This window comes from Halichoerus grypus, chromosome 4, assembly GCF_964656455.1.
Source record: "Halichoerus grypus chromosome 4, mHalGry1.hap1.1, whole genome shotgun sequence".
Lineage (NCBI taxonomy): Eukaryota > Metazoa > Chordata > Mammalia > Carnivora > Phocidae > Halichoerus > Halichoerus grypus.
Window position 1 is genome coordinate 100,529,253 of NC_135715.1, and position 15,780 is coordinate 100,545,032.

Consider the following 15,780-nt stretch of genomic DNA (forward strand, 5'->3'; position numbering starts at 1 on the left):
AGTTTCTGATACTCCTAAATCTGAGGATTTGGGCAATATTCTTTTTCTTTTTTTCCTTAAGAGAGAGAGTATGCCCACGTGAGTGGGGGGAGGGGCAGAGGGAGAGAGCGAATCCCAAGCAGACTCCGGCTGAGTATGGAGCCTGACATGGGGCTCGATCTCACAACCCTGAGATCATGACCTGAGCCAAAGTCAAGAATCAGATGTTCAGCCTACTGAGCCACCCAATAGCCCCTGGGCAATATTCTAAAAAATCAATAAATAAAAATCTCATAACATTGCCTCTGTCCCATTCTCTCTCTCTTCTATTTCTGAAACTCCAATTCATGTGAGTTAGACCTTCTCACTCTATTCTCCTTGTCTCTTCATTGCTTTTTCATATTTTCCATCTCTCTGTCTCTCTGAGCTGCCATCCATAATTTTCCTCTCACTTAGATTTTGGCCTGAAAATTATATGCACCCTTGTCATCTCTTCAGTGCTTTCAAGAAGATTTTAAAACTGCATTTTGTACAGCATTTCTGGTAGTTTTCATTAGTATGGTTGCTTTGCACCCTTAGTCCACCACATTTCCAGAGGCTGATGTCTGTGGTTGGAATTTGATGATTTAGGCCATACTTACATGTTGGAAAATTTGTCCCATTAAATGGGAACCTGGTCTAGGTGATTTGTGGGGATCCTAAAATATATAAATATTTTTGACTACATGCATGTGTTTATTTCTGGGCTCTCTGTTGTATTTCATTGATCTGTGTGCCTGTTTTTATGCCAGTACTCTACTGTTTTGATAATATAGCTATAGCATAGAGTTTCAGATCAGGGAGTGTGATGCCTCTAGCTTTGTTCTTCTTTCTCAAGATTGTTTAGTCTATTTTGGGTCTTTTATGGCTCCATACAAATTTTAGGATTGTTTTTTCTATTTCTTTGAAAAATGCCATTGAATTGTTGATAGTGATTGCATTGAATCTACAGATGGCTTTGGGTAGTGTGGATATTTAACGATATTAATTCTTCCAATTGATGAACATGGAATATCTTTCTAATTATTTGTGTCTTCCTCAATTTCTTTTATCAATGTCTTATAGCTTTCCGTGTACAGGTCTCTGACCTCCTTGGTTAAATTTGTTCCTAAGTATTTCATTGTCTTTAATGCTATTGCAAATGAAATTGTTTTCTTTGTTTTTTCTATCAAATATTTTGTTGTTAGTATATAGAAATGCAACTGATTGCTGTATGTTGATTTTTCTAGCCTGAAACTTTACTGAATTCTTTTATTCTAACAGTCTGTGTGTGTGTGTGTGTGTAATTTTTAAAATTATCTCTGTATAAGATCATGTCATCTGCAAACACAAATAGTTTTACTTCTTCCCTTCCAGTTTGGATGCCTTTTATTTCTTCTTGCCTAATTGGGACTAGGCTAGGACTTCTAGAGTTGAGTATGATGTTAGCTAAGGGCTTGTCATATAGGCCTTTATTATGTTTTATTACAGTCCTCTACACCCAATGTGTTGAAAACTTTATCATGAAGTGGTGTTGAATTTTGTCAAACGCTTTTCTACATCTCCTGAGAGGATAATATGATTTTTATCCCTTATTCTATTAATGTGTGGTATATCATATTTATTCATTTGCATATGTTAAACTACCTTTGTATCCCAAAGATAGATACCAATTGATCACGGTATATGATCCTTTTAAAGTGGAGTCAATGTAGCTTGCTAGAATTTTGTTCAGAATATTTGTTTCTATATCCATTAGGTATATTGGCCTATAATTTTCTTTTCTTGTAGTCCTTAATCTGGATTTGATATCAGGGTAATGCTGGCCTCATAAAATGAATTTGGGAGTGTTCTGTCCTCTTTAATTTTTTGGAAGAGTTTAAAAAGGATTTACATCAATTCTTCTTTAAAATTTGGTAGAATTCACTGGTGAAATCATCTGGTCCTGGGCTTTTGTTTGTTGGGAAATGTTTGAGTGTTAATCCAAACTCCTTATTCATTATTCATCTCTTCAGATTTTCTATGTCTTCCTGATTCAGTCTTGTTAGGTTGTATGTTTCTAGGAATTTTTCCATTTATGCTAGGTTATCCAATCTCTGCTAGGTAATTTTTTGTATTTTTGTGGTGTCAGTTATAATGTTTCTTCTTTCATTTGTTTATTTGAGTCCTCTTTTTTTTTTTCTTGGTTAGTCTAGCTAAAGGTATAACAATTTTGTTTATCTTTTCTAAAACCAACTCTTAGTTTCATTGATTTTTTTCTATTTTCTAATTTCTGTTTTATTTATTTGTACTATAATCTTTATCATTTCCTTCCTCCTGCTAACTTTGGGTTTACCTTGCTCTTCTTCTTCCAGTTCCTTGAGATATAAAAATGTTATTTATTTGAAATATTTCTTTTTTCTTAATGTAGGCATTTATCACTATAGATGTTCTTATTAAAACTGCTTTTGGCTACATCCTGTAAGTTTCGGTATGCTGTATTTTCATTTTCCTTTGTCTGAAGATACTTTCTGATTTCCCTTTGATTTCTTCTTTGACCCATTGGTTATTCAGTAGTGTGTGGTTTAATTTCCACATATTTGTGAACTTTCCAGTTTTCCTCCTGCTGCTAATTCCTAGTTTCATACCATCGTGGTTGGAAAAATACTGGATATTATTTCAGTCTTCTTAAATTTGTTTAGGGTTTCTTCATGGCCCAACATATGATCTATGCAGGCTAATATTCCATGTGTGTTTGAGAAGAATGTGTATTCTTGTGCTATTGGATGGAATGTTCTGTATGTCTGTTAGGTCCATTGGGTCTATAATATTATTCAAGACCACTATTTCCTGAATAGTTTTCTGTCTGAATGATCAATGTCAACAGTAGATCATCGAAGTCCCCTATTACTAGTGTATTGCTATCTATTTTTTCTTTTACTTCTTTTAATATTTGCTTTAAATAGATGGTCCAATGTTGGGTGCAGATATATTTACAATTGTTGTATCTTCTTGATGAATTGACCCCTTTACCTCTACATAGTGGTCTTCTTTGTCTCTTGTGATCAATTTTGACTAAAAGTTTATCTTATCTGATATAACTACTCCTGCTCTCCGTTGGTTACCATTTTCATGGAAGACCTTTTACCCATCTCTTCACTTTCAGCTTACATGTTTTGTTCAAACAAGCATGACTCTCTTGTAGGCAGCATATTGTTGCATCTTGGTATTTTTATCCTTTTAGCTATTGTCTTTTGATTGGGAAATTTAGTTTATTTAACGTAAAGTAATTATTGTTGGGTAAGAACATACTATTGTCATTTTGCTCATTGTTTTCAGATTGTTTTTTATTCCCTTTCTCTCTTACTGTCTTCCTTTGTGATACATTTTTTACAGAGATATGCTTTATTCTTTCTTTATCTTTTTTAATCTACTATAGAACCTTTCTTTATGGTTACCATGAGACTTACATAAACATTAACAATCTATTTTAAACTGACAACAACTTACCTTCAATTGCATCCAAAAACTCTAGACTTTTACTTTCCCTTCCTGCAACATGCTATGCTATTATTGTCACACTTTACATATTTTTATACTGTGCACTCAATATCAACTTATTGTACCTGTAATTATTTTTAATATTATCATTTTTTAACTTTTATACTAGAAATAAAGTGACTTACACACCACCATTACAGTATTAGGGTATTCTGAATTTGACTATATATTTACCTTTACCAATGAATTTTTTTACTTTTATGTGCTTTCATGTTGTTACTAGTGTCCTTTCATTTCAACCTGAAGAACTCCCTTTAGCATTTCTTGTAAGGCAGGTCCTGTGGTGATGAACTCCCTTAGCTTCTGTTTCTCTGGGAATATCTATTTCTCCTTCATTTCTCAGGGACAGTTTTTCCCAGTGCAGTATTCTTCATTGGCAGGGTTTTTGTTGCTTTTTTTTTTTTTCTTCCTTTCTGAACTTTGAATTTATCATCCCACTCCTTCCTGGCCTGCAGAGTTTCACAGAGAAATCCACTGATAACCTTATTGGGAGTGGGGATTCCCTTGCATATGATGAGTTGTTTTTCTCTTGCTGCTTTCAGAATTCTTGCTTGTCTTTGACTTTTAACATTATGATTATAATGGGTCTCATAGTAGTCTTTGTGATGATCATGTTTGGGGTCCTTTGAACTTCTTGTACATGAATGTCCACATCTCTCCCAAGATTTGGGAAGTTTTCAGCTACTATTTCTTTAAATAAACCTTCTGCCCCCTTTTCTCTCTCTACTTCTTCTGGGACTCCCATGATATACATGTTTATTTGCTTGATGTGTCCTGTAATTTACATAGACCTTCTTTACTTTTTTTTTTAATTCTTTTTTCTTTTCGTTCCTCTAAGTGGTTATTTTCAAATGATCTGTATTTGAGTTCACTGATTCTTTCTTCTCTATGATTATCTGGAGTCGAAACTCTTTACTGAACTTTTCACGTCTGTTATTTTATTCTTCAGCTCTAGGATTTCTGTTTGGGTCTTTTGTATGGCTTCTATTTTCTTTACTGAACTTCTCATTTTCATCATGCATTGTTTTTCTGATTTTGTTTAGTTGTCGGTTCTCTTGCATTTCATTCAGTTTTGTTAAGATAATTATTTTGAATTGCCAGGTAAACCATAGATCTCTACTTCTTTGGGGTCAGTTACTGAAGCTTTATTACTTTCACTTGGTGGTATTATATTTGGTGATTCTTTGTGATCCATGTAGCCTTGCATTGGTGTCTGTACCTTTGAAGGAACAAACATGTCTTCCATTCTTTATAGACTGGTTTAATCAGGTAAAGACCTTCTCCTGTCTGTTCCCTGGGCTGATAGGATCACCTCTGGAATCGTAGTTGTGTGGGTTGGAGCCAGTTATACAGCTGTTGCTTGGTCTACATTGGAGTCCACAATAGGCCAGCTTGTTACCAGGGGCTCAAGTGGGCATGGATCCTATCTAGTCCCTGGATGGATGGCACTGTTTCCAGTACTTTGTTCAGTTGGTGGCTCTAGTATAAGAATTTCCATGCAGGGTCCTCAGTCAGCAAGCCTATTACCATATGCATGGTGGGAATGGCTCCCATCAGATTCCTGGGAAGACTGCTGACTGACCACTGGATAGGTTCCTCGGTGAGCAGAATGGCCTTGCGCTATGGCTGGAAAGGCCTGGAACAAAGCCCTTGAGCTGTTTCAGATTCCACAGACATGATTCAGGTATGTTGACCCAGCTCCGTTTATAAAGGCAACAAAAATAAAAATAAACAAGTGGAACTACATCAAACTAAAAAGCTTCTGCACAGCAAAGGGAACCATTAATAAAAAGAAAGCAACCTTCCAAATGGGAGAAAATATTTGAAAATCATATATCTTATAAGAGGTTAATATCCAAAATACATAAGGAACTTATACAACTCAATAGTGGAAAACTAAACAATATGATTTTTAAAAGGGCAGAAGATCTGAATAGATATTTTTTTTTCCAAATAAGACACATAGATGGCCAACGAGTATATGAAAAGATGCTCAGTATCACTAAGCATCAGAGAAATTCTAACCAAACCACAATGAGACATCACCTCACTCCTGTTGGAATGGCTATTATCAAGAAGCCAAGAGATAACAAGTGTTGGCAAGGATATGGAAAAAAGGGAACCCTTGTGCACTATTGGTGGGAATGCAAATTGGTGCAGCCACTGTGGAGAACAGTATGGAGGTTCCTCAAAAAATTAATAATAGAACTACCACATGATTCAGCAATTTCACTTTGGGGTATTTATCTGAAAAAAGTAAAAACACTAACTTAAGAAGATATGTGCACCCTCAAGTTTATTGCAGCATTATTTACATTAGCCATGATATGGAAGCAACCTAAGTGTCCATCAATGGATGAATGGATAAAGAAAATGTTATACACACACACACACACACACACACACACACACACACTGGAATATTGTTTAGCCATAAAAAAGAAGGAAATCTTGCCATTTGCGATAACATTTGGGTGGACCTTGAGGGCTTTATGCTAAGCAAAATAAATCAAACAGAGAAAGATAAATACCCTATGATCTCACTTATATGTGGAATCTAGGGGGAAAAAATACCAAGCTCATAAATACAGAGAACAGATTGATAGTCACTAGAGGCAAGGGGTGGAGGGTGGGAGAAATGGATGAAGGTGGTCAAAAGGTACAAATTTCCAATTATAAAATAAGTCATGGGGATATAATGTATATCATGGTGACTACAGTTAATAATACTGTATTGCATATTTGAAAGTTTCTAAGAGAGTAGATCTTAAAGGTTCTCATCACAAGAAAAAAATGTATGTATGGTAACAGATGTTAACTAGACTTACTGTGGTGATCATTTTACTATATATATAAATATTGAGTCCTTATGTTGTACACCTGAAACTAATACAAATTATGTGTCAATTATGTTTCAATTAAAAAAAGCATAATAGAAAATATAACTGAGTTTAACCAGATAAAATACATTGTAAGATAAACAAATATTAGAAAAAAGTGACAGATACTACACTGTAAAATTTTACTCAGAACAAGATAAAGAACTGCATATAAACCAAAAGCAGTTGTTTAACAGGAGATGTACAAAACCTATCAAGGAAAACTTGAAAACATTCCTGAAGGGCACAAGAACAAAAGATTGGAAACAAGTAGGGTCCGGCAGTAAGAGATCAGGCAAATAGATCATGGCAAAGCCATTCAAAAGAGTACTATACAGCTAAACAAAAAAGAATGTAGAGGCTCTCTATGTACAAAAATAAAAAAAGACCTACAAGTGGTACAGTAAGTGAAGAAAGCAAAGTATTTAACAGTGTCTTTATTATGCTACTTTTTTATGAGAGAAAGCAGGGAAATAAGAATAAATACTCATACTTGCTTATATTGCAAAGACAAACACTAGGACGATAAACGAAAAATTAATGTAAATAGTTGCCCTATGGGGAACTAGCTGGATGGAGTGGCTGGAACACAGGTAAGCGTAAACATCTAGTGCATACTTTTTTGTGTTGTTTTGATTTGATTGAACCATGAAACCATATCACCTATTCAAACAAAATAAAATTTATCCAAAATGTTCAAGTGGAAACATTTCTCTAGATGCATATTTTTTTAGATTCTACTAAAGGTTTTACTAGCACCAATTCACAAAAGGTGCCATTTTTTATAATTGTAGCTAGCATAACACAATTACAATGCATCTCAACTGAAATCCCACATTATGTTACATTTGCATAAAGCAATTACTCCTTTCTCTATGGAGAAAAACAACAAATCACATTTTTAATATTAGAGTAAAATGTTAAATTTCCCATTCTCATTATGTAATTGTTTTTTAACCACCTTTTGAAGTTTAAAGGGATATTATACAAACGTTTCTATATTTAAAAAAAAAGTTTTAGAAATACAAGATTCTAAAAGTCACAAGAGTCCTTAAAACAAACAAATACCTCCACATTCTTGCTGTTTCTAGAACCAGGACTTTTTATTCCTAGGCTTGTGTTCTCTTAGTAACAAGTTAAAAGTTTTTGAGCTTAAGACTATGATGGAAAATAGAATTCTTGTTTTTCAAGCAGTTTAATTCATAATTTTTAGTTTTAAACAAATAAATTCCCACATTTTTCCTGGCCATGAGAGCACACATTTTAATAAAATATTTAAGTAGAAGCACTTATAGCCTTATCAACGGAAGCTTCATATTTTCAATCAAGTATTTTTGAACTGTTTAGTTGGAAAGAGTGTTCCAACTTGTCAGTCATCCTTCAGACTCTGTCATCACGAAATAGCGTTTCAAAAAGCGTTTGAAAAGATTTTTCAAAAAAATCTGTTTTGCTGAATGATTGTATCTTTGGGGAATTTACTATGATCCAATATGTTCCATTAACGATCAGTCATAGGAAATTGTGAGGCCTAACGGTTATCTGTCCCTCTTGTGGAGAATTGCAGGGCCTGTGTGTGACCATACTGATGGATATGCAGCACCTTGCCTGGCATCGTTCCACCTGTATTTCTATCTAGAGGGCTTCACCCAACCCATGGAATTGTTCCAAAAGGAAATATTTATAGTAAGGCCAGAAAGAGAAGACTCACCATCACTAAGGAGGCCATACACACAAGCCCATCACTGACTTGTTTCCCAGTGCATCTGCTGGGGCTAGGGAACTGATCACAAAACTGTTCACTGGGGGTATTGGGCACAGATGATGCAGAGCAATGGGAGCTCAGAGACACGAAGAAATGAGGAATGTGGCAAGAGGGCAGGAGGAAATGTCTTTCTAGCAAACATAGCCAACAGTGACAGGAAGTAAAGTAAAAACAGGTAATAATTCTATGGGAATAAGGAAATTCAGCGTTTTCTAATCTATGTCTCAAGTCCTGAGGTCATATGACCTGGATCTCCAAAGAGTTCTCTACTATCTCTTTGTCAGTTTCACATAATCTTCACTCAGTGGATGCTACAAGGTAACTCCCTTACCCTCTAGAGTAGGTGTCAGCAAATGTCTTTTCTAAAGAATCAGAGAGTAAATATTTTAGGCTTTGTGGGTCCTACTATCCCTGTTACAACTTTGCAACTCGCCAAAGACAATACAAAAACAATGGACATGGCTGTGTTCCAATAAAACTTTATGGACAATAAAATTTGAATTTCATATAGTTCTCACATTTAATAAAATAGCTGTCTTTTTTTTTTTCTTTCAACCATTTAAAATGTAAAAACCATTCTTAGTTTGCAGGCCATACAAAAACAGGTGGCAGGCCAGATTTGACCAGTGGGCCAGAGTTTGCCAACTGCTGTTAGCGGAAAACAACTAGAATGTACGTTGGAACCATCCTAGGCCATCCACTTACAATGTCATATGGGCTGAGCTCTCTGATTGCAGAACCACATATTCATTATGATAATTGGTGAGGCCTCAGACCATTTAAGGTCCTCATTGAAACATCTACCAAAGTCTTGCTTAATGTCATAATTTTTGTTCTCTGTCTCACCCAAAGCAATTCAAGCGTATGGATTTTGTGATTAGAATTTAATGTTTAAAGCTTTACATAAAAACTGGAAAACTTATCCCATATAATTGGAAACTTAATCTGGGTCTATGTTGAGGAATGTGTTTTTAGAGCAAGGTCTTGACAAAGTAATAACGTCTGCTTTCCTCTAGAGCGATGGCTGTCAAAGTGTGGTCACGAGGTCTACAGCATCAGCATCTGGGAACTTAGAAATGTAGATCTTTAGGGCGCCTGGGTGGCTCAGTCGTTAAGCGTCTGCCTTCGGCTCAGGTCATGATCCCAGGGTCCTGGGATCGAGCCCCACATCGGGCTCCCTGCTCTGCGGGAAGCCTGCTTCTCCCTCTCCCACTCCCCCTGCTTGTGTTCCCTCTCTCACCGTGTCTCTCTCTGTCAAATAAATAAATAAAATCTTTAAAAAAAAAAAAAAAAGAAATGTATATCTTTAGGGCCCACTTTGGACCTACTAAATGAAAAATTGAAGATGTGTCCCAGAAATCTGTGTTTTAACAACCCCTTCAAGTAGTCCTCGTATATACTAAAGTTTGGAAACTACTCTCCCAGGGAAAATCTTTGGACCCTCCAGAAAATAAACATATTAACACTAAGACTTCGGGTTACCACTTCGTAAGAGAAGGCTGATGTGTTTAATTTGCTGGTGGGTGGAAGGCATCCAATTCCTGGTCAAGTCAGGATGGTTCTGGACCAACTTCCCTGCATTACAAGCAGAGAGCACACGTGATGACAAGGTGCTATACTGGATAATCCAGGCACACAGGTGGTCCCAATTTGTTCTTTTCCTTCTCCTTTCCCAGGTGTCCCCTCCAACTGATAATATATTGACTAGTAGAAGGGACATGAAAGTTATGGGATGACTGTATGGGTGTAAACAGGTTGTAAACAGAGTAAAGGAGTCAAACTGCTATTTTCATGATAGACTTTTTCTAATCAGGGGCCCCATTCTTGAAGTCATATAGTTGTTTTATGGTTGGTAAGTGGCAAGAGGAAATAGACAGTCCTTAAGAAAAGCATCTTTAGTGGCCACAACAGACGGAGCAATTTCCAGATTAATCTCATCTGTGTAAATGATGTAAGATATTGGTCATGGTAGAAGAGTCAAAATGTATTGGGAATGAGAATATACTGGAGAGGAAAAATAATGCATTGGCCAGGTGAAACAACAGAGACCTGAGTTGGGATCCTGAGTTGGGAACGATGGGATGAACAGGGCTGACATATGCATTAAGGTGGGATAGGTTCTCAACAGAGCAGTAGACTCGTCTGCTCATTTTGAACACAGGTATTAAGGGATCAAAGTGGCCACATAGGAAATTTGACTTTGGTTTTAGCAGGAGGTGCTCTAAGCTGATTTCTCATCTCATTAACAAACACAAACAGATGGGACTTCTGCAAGGGTCAAATCCAAGCTGGATGGTGCTTGTGTCTTAGTCATTGTTAGTTTTTGACTGAAGTTTGTCCAGATAGGAAGATCTGGTCCATATATACCATGTTCAAAGTGTAGAACATCACTATATTTAATTTACAAAGTAAGTCTCAATTCAATATACATATAAGCCAAGGAGGAAGGAATGTTCCTTCATGAAGGGTTCAGGGATAGTTTGAAGTCATCTAGTGAGATGATGGCTGACTGCTTTCTTTTGATTCTTATAGCAATAATCATCTCACCCGATAGTGGACAGCATAAACAAATGACAACGTTAAATAAGAAACCCAAGTGTAAGAAAACTGTGTATTTCTGTCTGTGACGGGATGAAGGATTGGCAGGTGAAAGCAGGAGAAATTTTACTAGGAATGGTTGAAGCAAGCTGGAAGGATATCCTATGTTCTGTTTAAGTATAGGGCCAACATGTGGGAGTTGTAGACCTCTCATAGGACATCGGTTTTTCCAATGCCCTGGGTTTTAAAATAGTAGCAATATAGTGGATGGGGTTTAGAGAAGAGTTAACTATATAGTGTGAGGTTATGATCCATTATTCTTGTAAGCTTTTAACTTGGAGGAACTTAAAATTTAGCTTCCTCCCTTTTGTTAGGTTTTAAATCTTATTGTGCTGTGCCCATGGATGGCTGCTTGAATGAATTCAATAGTCAGTCTTGGCTTCTTACTGAGGGCTGCATTTGGATTCTTTCAGAAACCTTGGGAAGCTGTCCATAGACAAAATTTTAGAGAATGTCCCCCACAGGGCATTCAATATTCTCCACCATGAAAAATTGCCTGTAGAATTTCTATTCAAGCATAAGACAGAGATAGGCAATTCCCATCCATAATGTTTGCCAGGGCCTGGGGTAAAAGTACAAATGGGTATCTGCATACTATTTCTACAAATATTTAAAAATTATAAACCGAAGTAGCAAACTATTAAATAAAAGATGTTCTATCATACTATCTAGAAAAAAAGGTACTTTCATAATGACCTGGAAGCACGTATTCAAGTCAAAATTCTCAGACTCCTCAAAATTCCCTATCAAACTCAGGGACATGGAGAGAATCAGGCTCAGGTCTGGCCTTACTCTTCCCAGCCCTGCTCTGTTGCATAGTCCCAGGGACTTCTTCATACATAGAGACCCCAGCCATATAGCTAAGAACCCCCTTCTCCCCATACACTCATTGTGGGCCTAGGAGAGTGAATACCAATGGTATTCACAATCAAGAGCAAACCCAGGAGAGAGGACTGTGCAGGTTGCCGAAGCAGGCTTAGGTCCATTTGTGCAAGGAATTCTGGGGTTCCAGGTACCCAGAGCATGATCTAAAAGATGGTAGTGATAGAGGTGGTGTGGGCTTCTGGAAGACAACTAGGGTGACCAAACTGATTTGTCTAGATCTGCCTTGCTTTTAGCTCTGAACGTCGCATGTTCTGGGAAACACTTCATCAGGATGCTAAAAGTCCCAGTTTTCAATCTTGTGCCAAAAGATTAAAGGAAAAGTACAAAATCCATAGGAGAGCCCTCGAAATAGAAGCTGAAAGTAACACTGTTTTTAGTCTCAAATGAATATGGTGTAGATTATCCATCTTCCATAATCACTGTCACTGGTTCCCCACCCCCCAAAAAAGAGGAAGACTTTCCTAAAGTTATTCTGTCTGACTTCTGTTTATACTCCACTAATTTTTGGATTATTATCTCTAATATAAAACTAGTGGGTATACTTTCCTCATGTCACGTATTAATTCTTTTCTATTCCAAGCTAGCCTATCACAGAACTGAGGAATTCTGGAGGAATCTAAAATTCTTCGGACTGGGGGACAAGGATGTGTGGCGGGTTGGCCTCAGGAAGAATCAACACTCACCCTTAATGAGGCTCAAAGCTCCTGCCAGGAGAGTTTGAACCTTCTCTTCTGTAAGATCTGCTACATCAAAAATGCTTTCAAGCTTTGTGGTGAGTCTTTCCAGTTTCTTTCTAAGTTTTGGGAACATTGTAGCCATGGTTACTACTTTAGACCCAGCCCAGGAGACACAGGATCCTGAGGGACAGGATAACAGAAGGATTTTGACAAAGGGGTTCTTAGGCTATAAGTTAATCTATAGAATTATCAACATCGAACGAAATAACATTCATTCAGTGGTAGCCTCCGTATCTGTGTCATAGGCACCCAAGAAGGACTCTTACTCATTTATTGTGAAAAATAGAACTACCTAGTGTTTCTGAATGATCTATTCCAGCTGCTAACTCAGAAAAGGAAGGGGTGAGCCCTGGCACTTGCGCAGCCAACTTCCCCGACCCAGGGAACCCCAAGGGGGCTGGACACATCAGAAGCGCAGCTCTTGGCTGGATTTGCCAGCACTGTTACCAAGCAAACTTGGATAAACTCGTAGTAAGAGAAGCCAATAACTCAAGAGATGAGGGCTTGGAAAAGAAAAAGGGAGAAATTGATTTCAGGTCCTGGCAGTAGGGGGAGGTGGCAGTAACCCACCTCTCTGCCTGCTAGATGAACCCTACAGGTTTATAGAGAGGTTTGGGAGAGAACGCGTGGTTGTTGGGGGGGGGGGTCAGTGTGTGTTCAGCTCACATTCGTGAGCCAGGAAGGGGACGTGTGGGGAGTGGTCTCCTAGGCATTCCATTGCTGTCAGGGCTTTTCTGGCTTGGCAGTTGGAATGTTTTGATCATTGCAAAACACCTTCATCCATGCCTCAAGAAAGTGCAGGGGAAAATGAGAACAATAGGTTTTAATCAGAGCATGAGTTAGGCAATCTTGTCTATTTCTGGTTTTAACTGTTGAGGTCTCTAGTTAAGTAAGAGGGCTTGCTGACACGAGGGCGAAAAGCTCAGTATTTTGTGTTCATTTTATCTGCATATTGTTCTCTAAGGGTCTTCTTCAGCTCTTATCAAGGTGCTGAGGCCAGGAAAGAGTCTCAGGGCCATACTCTGGTGGGGCTGTGGTGATAAGAGCTCGGGAAGGCTTTTCCGGGTAACTGAGGAGGCTTTTTTTTTTTTTTTTTTTTTGAGAGTTGAATCAAGCTTTGCACACTTTCTAGGGTATTTGCATGGGAAGCACTCAAAAATCTTCTGTCTCATATAAGCTTCTCTTCCTGCTTTGACTCCATCTGCTCAAGATGAATATTCCACAGGTTTTCCCTATGTTATGGCCCATCAAAAGGAAAGCATGATTTCAAGTCCTCCCTTTCCATATTTTAACAAACTTTACAGACCAGGTAGTCTAGTGGCTTAGCATGAACTAAACAGTTATGGGAATCTTTTTAAAAATCCTTGGACCCAGCCGTGCCCTATGTATGGTCAATCCATTTAGACCAGGGATGAAAGTGGGGCACGCAAATGTTTTACAGAGTTATTGGGGAGGAAAAATTTTTCTTTACCTTTCAAGGTATTTTTGGCTGGTCTAAGAATTAAACTGATATGAGACAGATTAACAGGAGAAAATGGAATTTAATTATGTACTTACAAGGGCTCCTTAAGAATATGAGGCCCATGGGGGCACCTGGGTGGGTCAGTCTGTTAAGTGTCTGCCTTCGGTTCAGGTCATGATCTCAGGGTCCTGGGATCGAGCCCCGCATCGGGCTCCCTGCTCGGTGGGGAGTCTGCTTCTCCCTCTCCCTCTGCCCCTCACACTGCTCGTGCTCTCTCTCTCTCAAATAAATAAAATCTTAAAAAAAAAAAAAAAAGATTATGAGACCCCATAGGCAGGCAGGCAATTGAGGCTTATGTGCCATCTGGAGCTAAGGAGAAGGGGTAGGGAACTGGGACTTCAGAGATAAGGAAGACAATTCATAGGAAGATGGAAAAGAGTAAATGTTTAGTAAACAAATGTTTGCTGGGCCATCCAGAAACAATGGGACATAAAGAGGAATTTTAACAAAGTTGCTCCCCGTCTATCACCCCTAGTAGTTCATATTATAATGTGGTTACCTATGGTGGTGGCTCCCCTCCTAGGGCAGGTCCTCTATCTAAATTCTTTCAGGCAGTTAGGGGGAAGGTGAAAGATTCTTCCTTTTGTTTTGTAAAAATAATCAGGCTGAAATAATCCACCAGCCAAAGGGACACCTTTTGCTTCCTTACAGGTTCTTCCAGAAAAGATACCATATGTAGAAATGGGTGACAAACAATAAAAACCAGGACAGCCTCAATTTCTGACCAGAACTGAAATGACCAGGCTTTCCAAACTGAAACTGTGTGGGACCCCAGGCGGTAAAGGGAAGTCAAGAGCAGGAACTGAAAGTCCGGCAGTGGGAGGCGACCGTGCCTACCTTTGGTCCCCGTGGTGCTGTCTTCTTCACCGGCCTCCAGGATCACAAACCTAGAGATCCTGCTGACTGCATCAGTCAGATTGGTGGAGAAAAATACCAGTGCCTCATATTTTCGAGTAAATTCTGTCATTCCCTAAAATCAGCAAGCAGGGCAAACAAAGAAGGAGGAAGCACATTATTTCCAGAAAGCAAGTACTTCATTTCCCTGGTCTGTTACCATTTTAAAGCGGGGGTCAGCAAACCTTCTTTATAAAGGGCCAGAGAGTAAATACGTTTTAGGCTTTCCGGGCCATCTGGTCTCCATCGTGGCTACTTAACCCCGCTGTTGTAGTGGGAAGCAGCATAGAATGAGTGGGGATGTGTTGCAACAAAACTCTGTGGACACTAAAACTTGAATTTCATATAATTTTCACATCAGGAAATATTCTTTTGATTTTTTTCAAAAGAATCAAAAAGTTTGAAAGCCATTGTCACTAAATTATATGCTTTAAAATGGTTAACGTACTGCATGGAGCACTGGGTGTTATACGAAAACAATGGATCATAGATCACCACATCAAAAACCAATGATGTATTGTATGGTGACTAACATAACATAATAAAATTAAAAAATAAAATAAAATAAAAACGCAAAAAAAATAAAATGGTTAATGTGGCTTTTTTAAGTTTTTATTTGTTTTATTTTTTTTTAAGATTTTATTTATTTATTTGTCAGAGAGAGCCAGCACAAGCAGGGGGAATGGCAGGGAAGAGGGAGAAGCAGACTTCCCACTCAGCAAGGAGCTGAGGGATCAGGACCTGAGCCGAAGGCAGACGCTTAACGGACTGAGCCACCCAGGTGCCCTAAAGCTTTTATTTTAATCACAACAAGTGCACTCTTTAATCCCTATCGTGTATCTCACCCATCCCCCACCCACCTCCCCTCTGGTAACCATCAGTTTGTTCTCTAGAGTTAAGAGTCTGTTTCTTGCTCTGTGTCTCCTCTTTTTTCCCCCTTTGCTCATTTGTTTCATTTCTTAAATT

At 38.1% G+C, this 15,780-nt stretch overlaps 1 protein-coding gene across 4 annotated transcripts in view; it reads left to right on the forward strand.

The window, feature by feature from the left end:
- Window positions 1-15,780, forward strand: part of MGAT5 (alpha-1,6-mannosylglycoprotein 6-beta-N-acetylglucosaminyltransferase) — a 557,249-nt gene that overhangs the window by 140,214 nt on the left and 401,255 nt on the right. For all 4 annotated transcript variants that reach the window (XM_078070704.1, XM_078070706.1, XM_036106945.2 and 1 more), the window contains one exon: window positions 12,242-12,433. The gene's annotated coding sequence lies outside the window, so the exon portion shown is untranslated. The remainder of the gene's footprint in view (window positions 1-12,241; window positions 12,434-15,780) is intronic.